Genomic DNA, 14,889 nt, shown 5'->3' with positions numbered 1-14,889 from the left:
TCGTATTTATTTCCCTCCGTCATTCCATCTGTCACTCGCCTAGCTCATCAGCTAGGTGGTGCTCTCCTCCTCTTAAACAGGGGACCGGTAGCCTTCCGAGCTTCAGCTAGACCTGTCTAGGATTCCTTGAGTCGGCCAGCCTGTAAATCCCTGTGCCATTAGTCGCTGCTACTTCCCTACCACCTGTTGACGATGTTATGGGTTCAACTTGTAAACAGTCACTGCGTTGCCCTCCTCCATAATAAAGTCACTGCATCCAATCGGAGTGACTCAGCCTCCCTCATTCTTGAAAGTCCAAACTTCTGCGGTCCTGGTACGCAGTTTTTCTAAGTATGCATTAATCTGGCGTTCTCTGCACATACTTTTATTTACCCGTGTGTGCATGTTTACCCTACATCATTTCCTCGGCTCCTGTCCAACTGCCCCTCACCTACATGGTGAGGACCTCCATGTTTGGCCTACAGCTCAAGTCTCCATTTAAAAGATCTGCTTTTAAGCCAGGTGTGTTGGCGCATGCCTTTAATCCCAGCACTCGGGAGGCAGAGGTAGGAGGATCGCCGTGAGTTCGAGGCCACCCTGAGACTATATACATAGTGAATTCCAGGTCAGCCTGAGCTAGGGTGAGACCCTACCTCAAAAAAACAATCAAAAAAATGTAGCCAGGTGTGATGACTGGTGCTTGTAATTTCAGTACACAAGAGGCTGAGACAGGAAAATAGTAGAGAGTTTGAGGTCATCCTGGGCCACATAGGGAATTACAGGCCAACCTGAGCTAAAGAGTGAAACCCTGTCTCAAAAACAAACTAAGAGCCAGGCATGATGGCGCACACCTTTAATCCCAGCACTCAGGAAGCAAAGGTAGGAGAGGATCACTATGAGTTCAAGGCCACCCTGAGACTACGTAGTGAATCCTAGGTCAGCCTGGGCTAGAGTGAGACCATACTTGAAAAACAAAAAATTAAAAAAAAAATTGAAGCCAGGTGTGGTGGCACACGCCTTTAATCCCAGCACTCCGGAGGCAGAGGTAGGAGGATGACTGTGAGTTCAAGGCCACTCTGAGATGACAGAGTGAATTCCAGGTCAGCCTGGACTAGTGTGAGACCCTACCTCGAAAAACCAAAAACCAAAAAAAAAAAACACCTGACGAGCCGGATGTGGGTGCACACCTTTAATCCCAGCACTCTAGAGGGAGAGGCAGGTGGATCACTGTGAGTCCGAGGCCACCCTGAGACTACATAGTGAATTTCAGGCCAGCTTGGGCTTAGAGTGAGAGAGACTCTGCCTCAATAAAACAAAAAATAATAATAATAAAAATAAAATGAACTGAAAAAAGAAAGAAAGAAAAAGGCAAGGATGTGAGTCAAAGGGATTTCTGGGTAGAACTGCAGGTGGACTGCTCTTGGTTTGTTGGAGGAAAGTGGCTACAGGAGAGCTAGTGAAAAGTGGATGATAGAAGGGGCAAGAGCTAGATAATGACAGGTCTTTATTCTTGGTGGCAGGCAGAGCCATTGGACTGTGTTTAGCAGAGATGTGACACACTTCAACTTAGATCTGGAAGAACCACTCCAGGGGGCTGGGAAGCTGGCTCAGTGGTTAAAGGTGCTTGCTTGCTAAAACCTGCTGGCCCAGGTCCAGTTCGTCAGTATCCACATAAAGCCAAATAGAGATAGGGAGGTGGCTTAGTGGTTAAAGGTGCTTGCGGCTTCTGACCCAGGTTCAATCCCCCAGTACCACTTAAAGCCAGATTTTCAAAATGGTGCATGTTTCTGGAGTTCACATGTGGTGGCAAGAAGCCCTGGCACACCCATTCTCTCTCTCTTCCCTAATTCATAAACTAATATTCTAAAATAAATAAAGCCAGATACACAAAGTGGCACATGTGTCTGAAGTTTGTTTGCAGTGACAAGAGGCCCTGACACACTCATACTACCTTTCTCTCTTCCTCTCAAGTAAATAAACAAACAAATAAATATTTTTTTCTCAATTAAAAAAAATTTCTTGTTATTTTTATTTATTTATTTGAGAATGACAGACAGAGAGAGAAAGAGGCAGATAGAGGGAGAGAGAATGGGTGCGCCAGGGCCTCCAGCCACTGCAAACAAATTCCAGACGCGTGTGCCCCCTTGTGCATCTGGCTAACGTGGGTCCTGGGGAGTCAAGCCTCAAACCGGGGCCCTTAGGCTTCACAGGCAAGTGCTTAACTGCTAAGCCATCTCTCCAGGCCTTCTCAATTTTTATTAACATTTTCCATGATTATATAAAGTATCCCATGGTAATACCCTCCTTCCCCCCCCTTTCCCCTTTGAAATTCCATTCTCTATCATATCCTCTCCCCATCTCAATCAGTCTCTCTTTTATTTTGATGTCATGGTCTTTTCCTCCTCTTATGAAAATAAATATTTTTTTAAAAAATAAAAAGATGATGCATGGTGGTAAATTCCAGGTAAGCTTGGGCTAGAGTGAGACTTACCTCAAAAAAACAAAAATAAATAAATAAAAAAAAGATAAAGCTAGGTATGATGGTGCACACCTTTAATCTCAGCACTCCAGAGGCAGAGGTAAGAGGATCACCATGAGTTCGAGGCCACCCTGAGACTACATAGTTAATTCCATGTTAGCCTGGGCTGGAATGAGACCCTACCTCAAAAACAAAAACAAAAATAAATAAAAAGAGCATTTGTGCTGGAATAGACTAAAGTGGGTGAGAGCTGTTAGAAGGCTCTTGCAGTACATTAAACAAGAGGGAGTCCCGTTAGGTCTACCTCCTCAGCATCTGTAGAAACTGTTCTTTCCTTTACCACCACTGTCCTAACGTAGACCACTGTCACCTCATACCAGGGCAAAACCTTCTTTGTTACTTTGCCTCGGCAGAGGCACACACATGCCTTTTCACCCTAGATGGAATGATGACAAGCCAAAGAATTGATTCCACCTAAGTCCAGTTTGGTGAACCAATATCTTTTGGGGAACACATGGGCAACTCTTGGCGTTACTGAAAAGCCCACCCCAGCCTGAGTGAGTCTCAAAACCGGCATCACTGGAGTACCCTGCACGAGGTTCAGGTCGCTGCATCACTGAAGACTCCTCCACAGCCATGTTCTGGTTTTAAAACCTCCAGCTCCATAAGTCTTGTGAGTCTTATGAGCCATTTGAGTTTGAGCTTCTTGTGAGTTCCATGAGCTTGCGAGCCTACCTCCTTCCAGAAGGGAATGTTTCCACAGGGAGACAGTTAAATAACAATCCTATTATCTATGCAGTGGCCAGAAAGACCTTCTGACCAATTAACTCACATCTTGCTTTTTCACTCCCATTCTGCAATTCAGACGCAATGCCTTGTTGGTAAGACATACGTACTGCACCCCCTTAGTCCTGCAGTTGCTATAACAAAATAACGGCGACTGCGTAGTGTGTGTTTGTGTGTGTGTGTGTGTGTGTGTGTGTGTGGTTTTTCAAGGTAGGGTTTCAGTCTAGCTCAGGCTGACCTGGAATACACTATGTAGTCTCAGGGTGGCCTTGAATTTACAGTGATCCTTCTACCTCTTTCTCCCAAATGCTGGGATTAAAAATGTGTGCCACCACGCCCGGTTTACACCCCTCCCTGCCCTTTTAAGATAGTTTTTTATGTAACCCACACTGGCCTTGAACTCACTATGTAACTGAGGATGACTTTGGATTCCTAGTCCTCATGCCACAAATCTCCCAAGTGTGAGACTACCTGTGTATGCTACCACACCCAGGTGGAAGACATGGTCTTTAGCCACCCCAGGACATAAGCTGTGAGGAGCTGGGACAGACGTGGCACAAGCAGCTTCTGCGTACCATTGTCACAAAGGTTTCCTTATGTAGGCTGTCTGTCTGATTCCCACATGGTCTACTTCTAGCTGTTTCCCTACTCCCATTATGCTCTTTTTATTTTGGGGGGGGCGGTTTTTAAATTTTTTATTTATTTATTTGAGAGAGAAAGAACGAAAGAAAGAAGCAGATAGAAAGAGAGAGAATGGGTCAGGCATGATGGCACGCACCTTTAATCCCAGTACTTGGGAGGCAGAGGTAGAAGGACCACTGTGAGTTTGAGGCCAGCCTGAGATTACATAGTGAATTCCAGGTCAGCCTGGGCTAGAGCAAGACCCTACCTTGAAAAACAAAACAAAACAGAAGGAAAGAGAGAGAGAATGGGCACACCAGGATCTCCAGCCATTGCAAATGAACTCAAGATGCATGGGCCATCATGTGCATCTGGCTTATGTGGGGGTCTGGAGAATCAAACCTGGGTCCTTAGGCTTTGCATGCAAGCATCTTAACCACTAAACCATCCTGCCACTTTTATTTATTTTCTCTCCTCTCCTTGCCAAAAGCATGAGCTTCCAGAAAGCTAGGATGGTGTCTAGCATGGCCCAGCAAGTAGATGTTCCTTTGTATTCGTCTTTCCTCAGGGGGTTGCCTGACCTGGTCTTAGTGGAGGGTGTGGCAGAGGACAAGGACAGAGGTGTGCTCTGGTGGCTGCTCTCCCAAGTCCTTCAGCAGATTCAGTGTTCTTTCCTGGCTCTGAAGACTCCTGCTTGGCTGTCCCAGGAACAGTACCCTCTTCCCACGCTGGCTCTTCCTGCTCACCAGCCTGCCCACAGACACAGGAGGAGAGGGCCTTGAGTGAGCCCTTTACTGTCTCCCAAGTTGAAGACTTCATGGGCACAGACTTCAAAGGGCTCTCCTTGGCTTGAGCAACATCCTGGGAGCAGGGCATGCTGGCGGGAAGGAAGCTGGAGCCACAATCCCTCTGTAGGGGGACAAGGTGTCCTTGGCGCTGGCATGGCATCCCCATCTTAACTGAGAGTCCTCAGTCGGATGCAGCCGGTTTTCCTCACAGAACACAATGCATGTCTTCATGGGCGAAGTGATAGGTCTCTGGCTGGGTCTGGATGCTTGGGGTAGCACAAGGGGTGGTCCCAGGGAGAGGTGTTTCCCATCGGCACAGTCAGTGATGAAAGTTACTGCGCTGTGGGGATGGTCTTTGGAGGACTGGTCGGCTGCGCATCGAAGCTGGTCTCCAAGCTGTACTCTTTGATGCTAGCTCCCCGGGCCCTAGGGTCCTCTGCAGGGTATATGGTGCTGCCACTGTGCCTTCCTGGGTCCTGTTCAGTGCTTCCAGGATGTATACTGTGCTCTTCGTTTCATGGTCAAACACAAATTGTCCTCATCCCTCAAACTCCACTTGCTCCTTCAGCCTGGTTATTTTCTTTTCTTTTTCTTTCTTTTTTTTTTTTTTCCCCAAGGTAGCGTCTCACTCGAGCCCAGGCTGACCTAGAATTCATTTGTAGTCTCAGGGTGGCCTTGAACTCACGGCAGTCCTCCTACCTCTGCCTCCCGAGTGCTGGGATTAAAGGCCTGTGCCACCAGGCCTGGCTTCAGCCTGATTATTTTCACTTCAGACCCTCCTTACACAAAGTAGAGCAGTGGGTCTGCCCAGGAAGACTTCTGAGTACACCCACAGGGGTTTTCAGTATCAGCCTTTAACTGAGAACTTCCCTCCTCTTACTGCCCGTGGCATCTGACCCAATGCAAACACAGGCCTGTATGACAATATATCATAATCACTTCTGGGTCTGTGACCTCCACCAGGGCAGGGCTTTGAATAATAAAAATACCTGCCACTTGTAAACAGGATGATCACCCAGCCCAGTGTATAGCACTCAGACTGTGTGCCAGGCAGTTTGAATCTTCATGACGATCCCATGAACCAGGTAGTATTAATTATGCCTGTTGCATAAATCAAGAAACTGAGACACAGTGGTTAAATGATTTTCTCAGGTTTGCACAGCTAACAGGGAGAGATTTAAATTCAAGAGGGGATGGGATAAGGAAGTAGCTTGGTGGTAGAACACTTGCCTAACATGTTTAAGGCTCTGGGTTCCATCCCTACCACTAAAATAGTCATCAAAAAATAAAGTCGTGGGAGAAAGCTGGAGAGAAGGCTGAGTGGTTAAGGTGCATGCCTGCCAAGCCTAAGGACCCAGGTTCGATTCTCGAGGTTCCACATAAGCCAGATGCACATGGTGACGCATGTGTTTGGAGTTCGTTTGCAGTGACTAGAGGCCCTGGTGTGCCCATTCTGTCTCTCTATCTCTCTCTATCTCCCTCTCTCTGTGTCTAATAAATAAGTAAATAAAAATAAATCCTAAAAAAACATAAGGTGGTGGCTAGGCGTGGGGCGCACGCCTTTAATCCCAGCTCTAGGGAGGCAGAGGTAGGAGGAGTGCCAAGAGTTCAAGGCCACCCTGAGATTACATAGTGAATTACAGGTCAGTCTGGGCTAGAGTGAAACCCTACCTCAGAAAGAAAAAGAAGAAAGAAAAGACCAAAAAAATTAAAATAAAGACTAGGATTTATCTACTTTGTTGGTAGATTACTTGCCTAGCATGTGTAAGGCCTTGGGTTCTATCCCCAGCACCACATTAATGCCCTTCATAACACCCATTTTCACTCTTCCCATAGTATAGTTTGCCATTTTATTGATGAGAAAACAAATGCTCATAAAGCCTAAGAAATTCCAGGCACAATGGTGCATGCCTTTATTCCCAGCACTCGAGAGTCAGAGGTAGGAGGATCACTGAGAGTTCGAGGCCACCCTGAGACTACATAGTGAATTCCAGGACAGCCTGGGCTAGAGTGAGACACTTCAAAAAATTAAAGAAACTGGAGAGATGGCTTAACTGTTAAGGCACTTGCCTGCAAAGCCAAATGACCTCAGTTGGATTCCCAGGGACCCACATAAGCCAGATGCACACGTGGGTGCATGCATCTGGAGTTTGTTTGCAATGGCTGGAAGCCCTGGCGCGCCCATTCTCTCTCTCTGTCTCTCTCTCCCTCTTTCATGCTCTCAAATAAATAAATAAAATATTTTTAAAAAGTAAAAGAAAGGAAGGAAGGAAGAAAGAAAAAGAAACTCAGCTGAAGGCCAGTTGCCTGCTGGAGAGTGGCAGATGCTGTCAAGTTCCCAGACACTGCAGGGCACCTCCAGTGAGGCTCTGTGGTGAGTTTCTCCTCGGCCCCAGTCAGTGTGTTTTGAGTCATTCCTATCACTTTAGGGACAAAGCCAGAGAACAGCCACCACAGCCCTAGCTCCCTGGGCTTTAGGCCTGAGCCTAGCTGTCTTCAGAGGACAGGAACAGGAAACTAATGTAGCCCCTCCTATATAGGGGCTAGGCAGCTAGCTGAATCCAATCTGGGCATCTGTTACAGGAAGTGAAATATGGAGTGGGATGAGCACAGATTCAGGGGTACAGCACAAAGAAAGAAGAAAGGGCATTGAGGAGGTGGTCAGTGGCTAAAGCTCGGGCCTTGCAAGTCTAAGTACCGTAGTTCAGATCCCCAGACGGCAATGTAAAAGCCAGAAGCTGTGTCCTGCTTCTGTAAACATGGTGCATCTAAGGTGGGATGAATCTAAACACTGTTCTCTGGCCTCTAACACATGTGCTGTGTCACACACACCCACACCAAAAATATATATATATATATAAACTTAATAAAAAGCACCTGGCATGGTGGCACATGCCTATAATCCCAGCATTTGGCAGGCAAAGGTAGGAGGATTGCTTTGAGTTCAAGGCCATCCTGAGACCATGAATTCCAGGTCAACCTGGGCTAGAGTGAAACTATCTCAAAATACCAAATAAATAAATAATAATACAAAATCTAAGAGGATATAAATAAGTCATATGGAAACCTACTCTTTTGGACAGTGGAGCATACAGGAGCCATAGATTGTTACTAGAAAACTTTCAGTGCCAGGGATGGGATACCTTCCAGTGAGTTGTTGGCCACGGAGGTCCCTCATGCCCCCAGAACATTACAGGCCATTGCTAAGGCCATTGGTTTCCCACCAGGAATAGATGGTAAGACCCTATTGCTGAAGAATCCACATACTTGGGCTGCAAGATCACTGAGAAATCCTTCTGGAGCTGAGCTGAAAACCTCCTCTGTGTAGACAAGTTGACAGAAAGCTGGAAAAAGCCATACTGCATGCAGTTCAATGGGAGAGAGAGAAATCACCAGTGAAGATAATCAACAGTGGACACTGCAAGCCTTAAGATGGGCCAGCCAGGCCAAAAGAGCCAATGGGCGCAATAGTGGTACATCTGTTATGGGGAAAACCAACCACCCTCTTTTGGACTGGAGGGCCACTCCATGGGAGGCAATACATCCCTGATACTGAAAACCTACAACAAGGGTAGTCATGAGCCCTAGAGGTGTAACATCTGCTACTGTCTGGCTAAATGTATGTACTCTGCTTATCAAACTTCCCAGTAAGCACTTCTCCTAATGATCATACACATATATTAATGCTACTCTCACTTTTGGCTAGAGAAGCTTCTCTTTTCAGATGGCGGTGACCTTAGGATGACTCAGAAGGCACCATGGTGCTGAAAAGAAGTGACAGAGGAGTGCTCAGCACTGAAATGTCTCTATCACACCTTCCAAGGCTCAGGATCCATTGTGGAAGAGGTGGTGGAAAGAATGTAAGAGCCAAAGGAAGGGTAGGACTCCTTATAACGTGCTCCTCCGGACACAAAATGGTCTGGATATCCATGACCTCACAGTGCCTGACACTACCTACACAAGACCATCTTAATAGGAAGAAAAGATGATGACATCAAAATAAAAGACTGATTGAGAGGGGGAGGGGATACGTGGAGAGTGGAGTTTCAAAGTGGAAACTGGGGGGCAGGTAATTACCATGGGACATTGTAATCATGGAAGTTGTCAATAAAAAATAAACTAAAAATATTAAATAAATAATAATAAAAGAAAGGGGTGGAGCATGACTTGTGTAGGCCTGGGCAATCAAGCCAACACTAAACCAATCAATATATATACATGACCTGTGATGTCACAGGCAAATGGCACCAAAGGGACAGTGCTAAACAAGACTTCTAGATGTCTGGGCCTCATACCCCTGCTCTGGTCTCATTCTTCCTTCTGGCTGGAACGGACACTTCCCCTCCTCCCGTTCATGTCCTCATTTACTCATCCTGTAAGCATTCTTGGAATGACCATGAAAAACCAGGCCTTGTTCTGTGTGGAGAGAATGCATCTGTAGATGAAATCAGCAAAACCTTTGTATTCATGGAGTTTACAGTCCATGAAAGACAAACCAAGAAACACAGAGAACTGTTGACAAAAATACGGAGGGGAGAGGAAGCGGACCAGACAACAGGGAGCTGCCCTCTAGGGTAAAAGGAGAGAGAGCAGTCCCATTCCAGCAGGACAGAAGCAGAAGAGGAGGAGCTAAGTGGTGGAGTACTTGCCTAGAATACACAGGCTCTGAGTTCCAACAGCAAAATAGAAAATGGGAAGGAAAAAAAGAAGAAAAGTAAAAAAAACAAAACAAAACAAAACAAAATTAAAGCTAGATGTGGTGGCACATGCCTTTAATCCGAGCACTTGGGAGGCAGAGGTAGAAGGATCATCCCTGAGCTTACATAGTGAATTCCAGGTCAACCTGGGCTAGAGTGAGACCGTACCTTGAAAAACAACAAAACAAAACAAAACAAAAATTATAAGAAGGGACTCAGTTCTTTATTACAACAGTTCTGGGGGTTGAACCGTTGGGCTTACACCTGGTAGGCAAGCACCACTGAACTACATCCCCAGCCTACTTTTAAAAATCCTTATGTATTTGTGTATGTAGGTATACAGTATATACTATGTATGTGTATGGGCGCATATGTACTGTGGCATGCATATGGAGATCAGAGGATAGCCTGGAGATGTCTCTACTCTTCTCTCACCTTTTTTTTTTCCATTTTTTAAAAAATTTTTATTAACATTTTCCATGATTATAAAATATATCCCATGGTAATTCCCTCCCTCCCCACCCCCACACTTTCCCATTTGAAATTCCATTCTCCATCATATTACCTCCCCATTACAATCATTGTAATTACATATATACAATATCAACCTATTAAGTACCCTCCTCCCTTCCTTTCTCCACCCTTTATGTCTCCTTTTCAACTTACTGGCCTCTGCTACTAAGTATTTTCATTCTCACGCAGAAGCCCAGTCATCTGTAGCTAGGATCCACATATGAGAGAGAACATGTGGCGCTTGGCTTTCTGGGCCTGGGTTACCTCACTTAGTATAATCCTTTCCAGGTCCATCCATTTTTCTGCAAATTTCATAACTTCATTTTTCTTTACCGCTGAGTAGAACTCCATTGTATAAATGTGCCACATCTTCATTATCCACTCATCTGTTGAGGGACATCTAGGCTGGTTCCATTTCCCAGCTATTATAAATTGAGCAGCAATAAACATGGTTGAGCACGTACTTCTAAGGAAATGTGATGAGTCTTTTGGATATATGCCTAGGAGTGCTATAGCTGGGTCATATGGTAGATCGATCTCTAGCTGTTTTAGGAACCTCCACACTGTTTTCCACAATGGCTGGACCAGATTGCATTCCCACCAGCAGTGCAGAAGGGTTCCTTTTTTTCCACATCCCCGCCAACATTTATGATCATTTGTTTTCATGATGGTGGCCAATCTGACAGGAGTGAGATGGAATCTCAATGTAGTTTTAATCTGCATTTCCCTGATGACTAGTGACGTAGAACATTTTTTTAGATGCTTATATGCCATTTGTATTTCTTCCTTTGAGAACTCTCTATTTAGCTCCATAGCCCATTTTTTGATTGGCTTGTTTGATTCCTTATTATTTAACTTTTTGAGTTCTTTGTATATCCTAGATATTAATCCTCTATCAGATATATAGCTGGCGAAGATTTTTTCCCATTCTGTAGGTTGCCTCTTTGCTTTTTTCACAGTGTCCTTTGTGGTGCAAAATCTTTGTAATTTCATTAGGTCCCAGTGGTTAATCTGTGGTTTTATTGCCTGAGCAATTGGGGTTGTATTCAGAAAGTCTTTGCCAAGACCAATATGTTGAAGGGTTCCCCTACTTTTTCCTCTAGCATTTTCAGAGTTTCCGGTCTGATGTTAAAGTCTTTAATCCATTTGGACTTAATTCTTGTGCATGGATCTCTCACCTTTTTTTAAAAAACCTTTAAAAAATATTTTACTTATTTATTATTAGAGAGAGAGGAAGATGCAGAGAGAGAAAGAGAGAATGGGCGTGCCCACGGCCTCCAGCCACTGCAAACAAACTCCAGATGCATGTGCCCCCTCTTGCATCTGGCTTATGTGGACCCTTGGGAATTGAACTGGGGTCCTTAGGCTTCACAGGCAAACGCCTTACCCACTAAGCCATTTCCCTAGCCCCATTCTCACCTTTGAGACAAGGTCTATTGACAGTGCAAAGGAACTGTCAGTCTAGCTGGCCCAGGAGCTTCAGATTCTCCTGGCTCCGTCTCTGTTTGTCATAGGCACGGGGACCACAGGCTCATGCACCACATTGTGTGATGCTGTGAGTGTTTGGGAATTGAATTCCTCCAAGTGGGCTTTGCAAGTGCCTTTCCTGAGCTGTCTTTCTGGCTCCTCTATTTCTTTTTATTTGTTTGTTGTTTTTCAAGGTAGGGTCTTGCTCTAGCCCAGGCTGAGCTGGAATTCACTATGTAGTCTCAGGTTGGCCTCAAATTCAGGGTGATACTCTCTGCCTCCCAAGTGCTGGGATTAAAGGAATGTGCCGCCATGCCTAGCTCTCAATTTTTTTTTTTTTTTCCAAGATAGGATCTCACTGTAGCCCAAACTGACTTAGATCTCACTCTGTAGTCCCAGGCTGCCTCAAATGCACAGCAATCCTCCTACCTTGGCTTTCCAAATGCTGGGATTAAAGGTGTGTGACACCATACCCCACAATTTTGACTTAAAAATTATTTATTTGCAAACAGACAAATAGAAAGTATGGGTGTGCCAGGGCCTGTTGCTACTGCAAACAAACTCCAGACATATGAGCCACTTTGTGCATCTAACCTTATGTGGATACTGGGGAATTGAACCAGGGTTGGCAGACTGCATGCAAATGCCTTTAATTGCTGAGCCATTTTCTTAGCCCCTGATTTTTTCATTTTGGGACATGGTCTTGCCACGTTATTCAGGCTGATCATGAACTCATTTGGTAGCCCAGGCAGACCTTGGACTTGGAATCCTCCTCCCACAAACTCCTGAGAAGCTTATAATACCTGGTCCAGTAGTGACTCACTTCTAATGAATAGACTCAAGCAAAAGTGGTGGTAGGAGGGGCTGAGGAGATGGTTCAGTGGATAAAGCACTTGCCTACTTTATCAGATCTCACCTACATAAATGTTGGGTAGGGCTGCCAGCCTGTCTATAACCCCAAAACTCAGAAAACAGAGACAGGATCCCATGGGCAAGCTGACTAGCTCAGTGTGAGTTCTGGGTTCAAGTGAAAGACCTGCTTCGGTAAATAAACTGGAGTGCCATCAAGGAAGACACTTGATGCCAACCTCTGCCCTACACACGGGTGCATATGTCCCCATGCACACACACACTAATATACACACACATACCACATATAGATGTGTAAAAAAAAAAAAAAGGTGGAAGACTTCTGGAGACCTGCTGACAAAGTCACTTCCATTTCCTGCTTGCAGGTTTCCTGGAGCCACTCTCTCCAGGGCAGCCAAATGCCTTGTTTGAATGCACTCAAGCAGCCAACCCGCCATCTGGGAAGGGGAACCTCTAGCCACGCAAGCCTCCAGAAAACTGCAGCCCTGGCTAACCTTAACTGCAAACCTTATGACAGACCGTGAGTGAAAACCTCCCAAACTGACTCACAGAGAAGGAGATTAAAGCATTAGTTTTAGATTTTTTTTTTTTTTTTTTTTTTTGGTGGTGTGGGGAGGTTGGGGTAGGGTTTCACTCTAGTTCAGGCTGACCTGGAATTCACTATGTAGTCTCAGGGTGGCCTCAAACTCACGGCGATCCTCCTACCTCTGCCTTCCGAGTGCTGGGATTAAAGGCGTGCGCCACCACGCCTGGCTAGATTGTTTTGTTTGACACACGCTCTCATGTAGCCCAGGCTGCTCTCAAACGCCATATGTAACTGATGACTTTGAACTAGCAATCTTTCTGCCTCCACCTTCCAATACTGGGATTATAGACATGTGCCAACATATCTCACTTGATTTAAAGCACAAAATCCTGGAGATAATTTATTTTCTTTATTTACTTAAGAGAAAGGGAAAGAGAGATAAAGATAGAGAGATCAGATAGATAGATAGATAGATAGATAGATAGATAGATAGATAGATAGATAGGAAGGAAGGAAGGAAGGAAGGAAGGAAGGAAGGAAGGAAGGAAGGAAGAAAGAAAGAAAGAAGGAAAGAAAGAAAGAAAGAAAAGGCACACCAGGGCCTCTAGCCACTGCAAAGTCCAGATGCATGTATCACCTTGTGCAACTGGCTGATGGGAGTATTAGGGAATCAAACTCAGGTCCTTAGGCTTTTCAGGCAAGTGCCTTAACCACTAAGCTATCTCTCTAGCCCCTAGGGATAATTTTTATGCAAATGATTAACATACTAAATAGCTTTGTTTTACTTGTTTATTTAATTTTTTGTTTTTATTTATTTATTTGAGAGTGACAGAGAGCTAGAGAGAGAGAGAATGGGCATACCAGGTCCTCCAGCCACTGAAAACAAACTCCAAACGCGTGTGCTCCCTTGTGCATCTGGCTAATGTGAGTCCTGAGGAAATGAGTCTTGAACCAGGGTCCTTAGGCTTCACAGACAAGCACTTAACCACTAAGCCATCTCTCCGGCTCTTACTTGTTTATTTAGTTGTGTGTGTGTGTGTGTGTGTGTGTGTGTGTGTGTGTGTGTGTGTTTTTTAAGGTAGTGAAGTCCAGGTCAACCTTGGCTAGAGTGAGACCCCACCTAGAAAAAAAAAAAATCCCAGTATTGTGGTTCACACACACATATAATTCTAGCACATGGGAGGCTGAGACAGATAGATCACCAAGTGTTCAAGTCTACATAGTAAGTTCAGGACAACCTGAGCTATAGAGTGAGAATCAAAAACAAGCAGTAAACCAGGCATGGTGGCGCATACCTTCAATTCTAGTTCTTGGGAGGCAGAGGTAGGAGGATTGCCAAGAATTCAAGGCCACTATGAGACTACATAGTAAATTCCAGGTCAGCTTGTGCTAGTGCAAGACCCTACATTGAAAAACCAAAAGCGGGGATAGAGAAATGGCTTAGCAGTCAAGGCACTTGCCTGCAAAGACAAAGGACCAGGTTCAATTCCCTAGGACCCACGAAAGCCAGATGCACAAGGTGGTACATGTGTCTGGAGTTCGTTTGCAGTAGCTAGAGGCACTGGCATGCCCATTCTGTCTCTCTCTCAAATAAATAAATAAAAATCAAAATATATATAAAAGAACAACTGCACGCCTTTAATCCCAGCACTTGGGAGGCAGAGGTAGGAAGATCACCATGAGTTCAAGGCCACCCTGAGACTACATACTGAATTCCAGGTCAGCTTGGGCTAGAGTAAGACCCTTCCTCAAAAATAAAATAATAAAATAAAATAAATAAATAAGTCATATGGAAACCTACTTTTTTGGGTAATGGAACACTCAGGAGTCATAGAGAGTCACTAGAAAATTTTCAGTGCCAGGGATGGGATACATTCCAGTGAATTGTTGGGCAGGGAGGTCCCTGACTCCCCAAAAACATTACAAGCCATTGCTGAGGCCCTTGGTTTCCCACCAGGAATAGATGGTAAGACCCTATTGCTAAAGGCTCCACATACTTGGGCTGCAAGGTCACTGAGAAATCCTGCTGGAGCTGAGCTGATAACCTCCTCTGTGTAGACGAGTTGACAGAAAGCTGGAAAAAGCCATTCTGCATGTAGTTCAATGGGAGAGAGAGAAATCAGTAGTGAAGGTACTCAACAGTGGACACTTCAAGCCTTAGGA

Source organism: Jaculus jaculus, chromosome 1, assembly GCF_020740685.1.
Source record: "Jaculus jaculus isolate mJacJac1 chromosome 1, mJacJac1.mat.Y.cur, whole genome shotgun sequence".
Taxonomy (NCBI): domain Eukaryota; kingdom Metazoa; phylum Chordata; class Mammalia; order Rodentia; family Dipodidae; genus Jaculus; species Jaculus jaculus.
The sequence above is the reverse complement of the archived record's forward strand: the minus strand, read 5'-3'. Positions refer to the sequence as shown.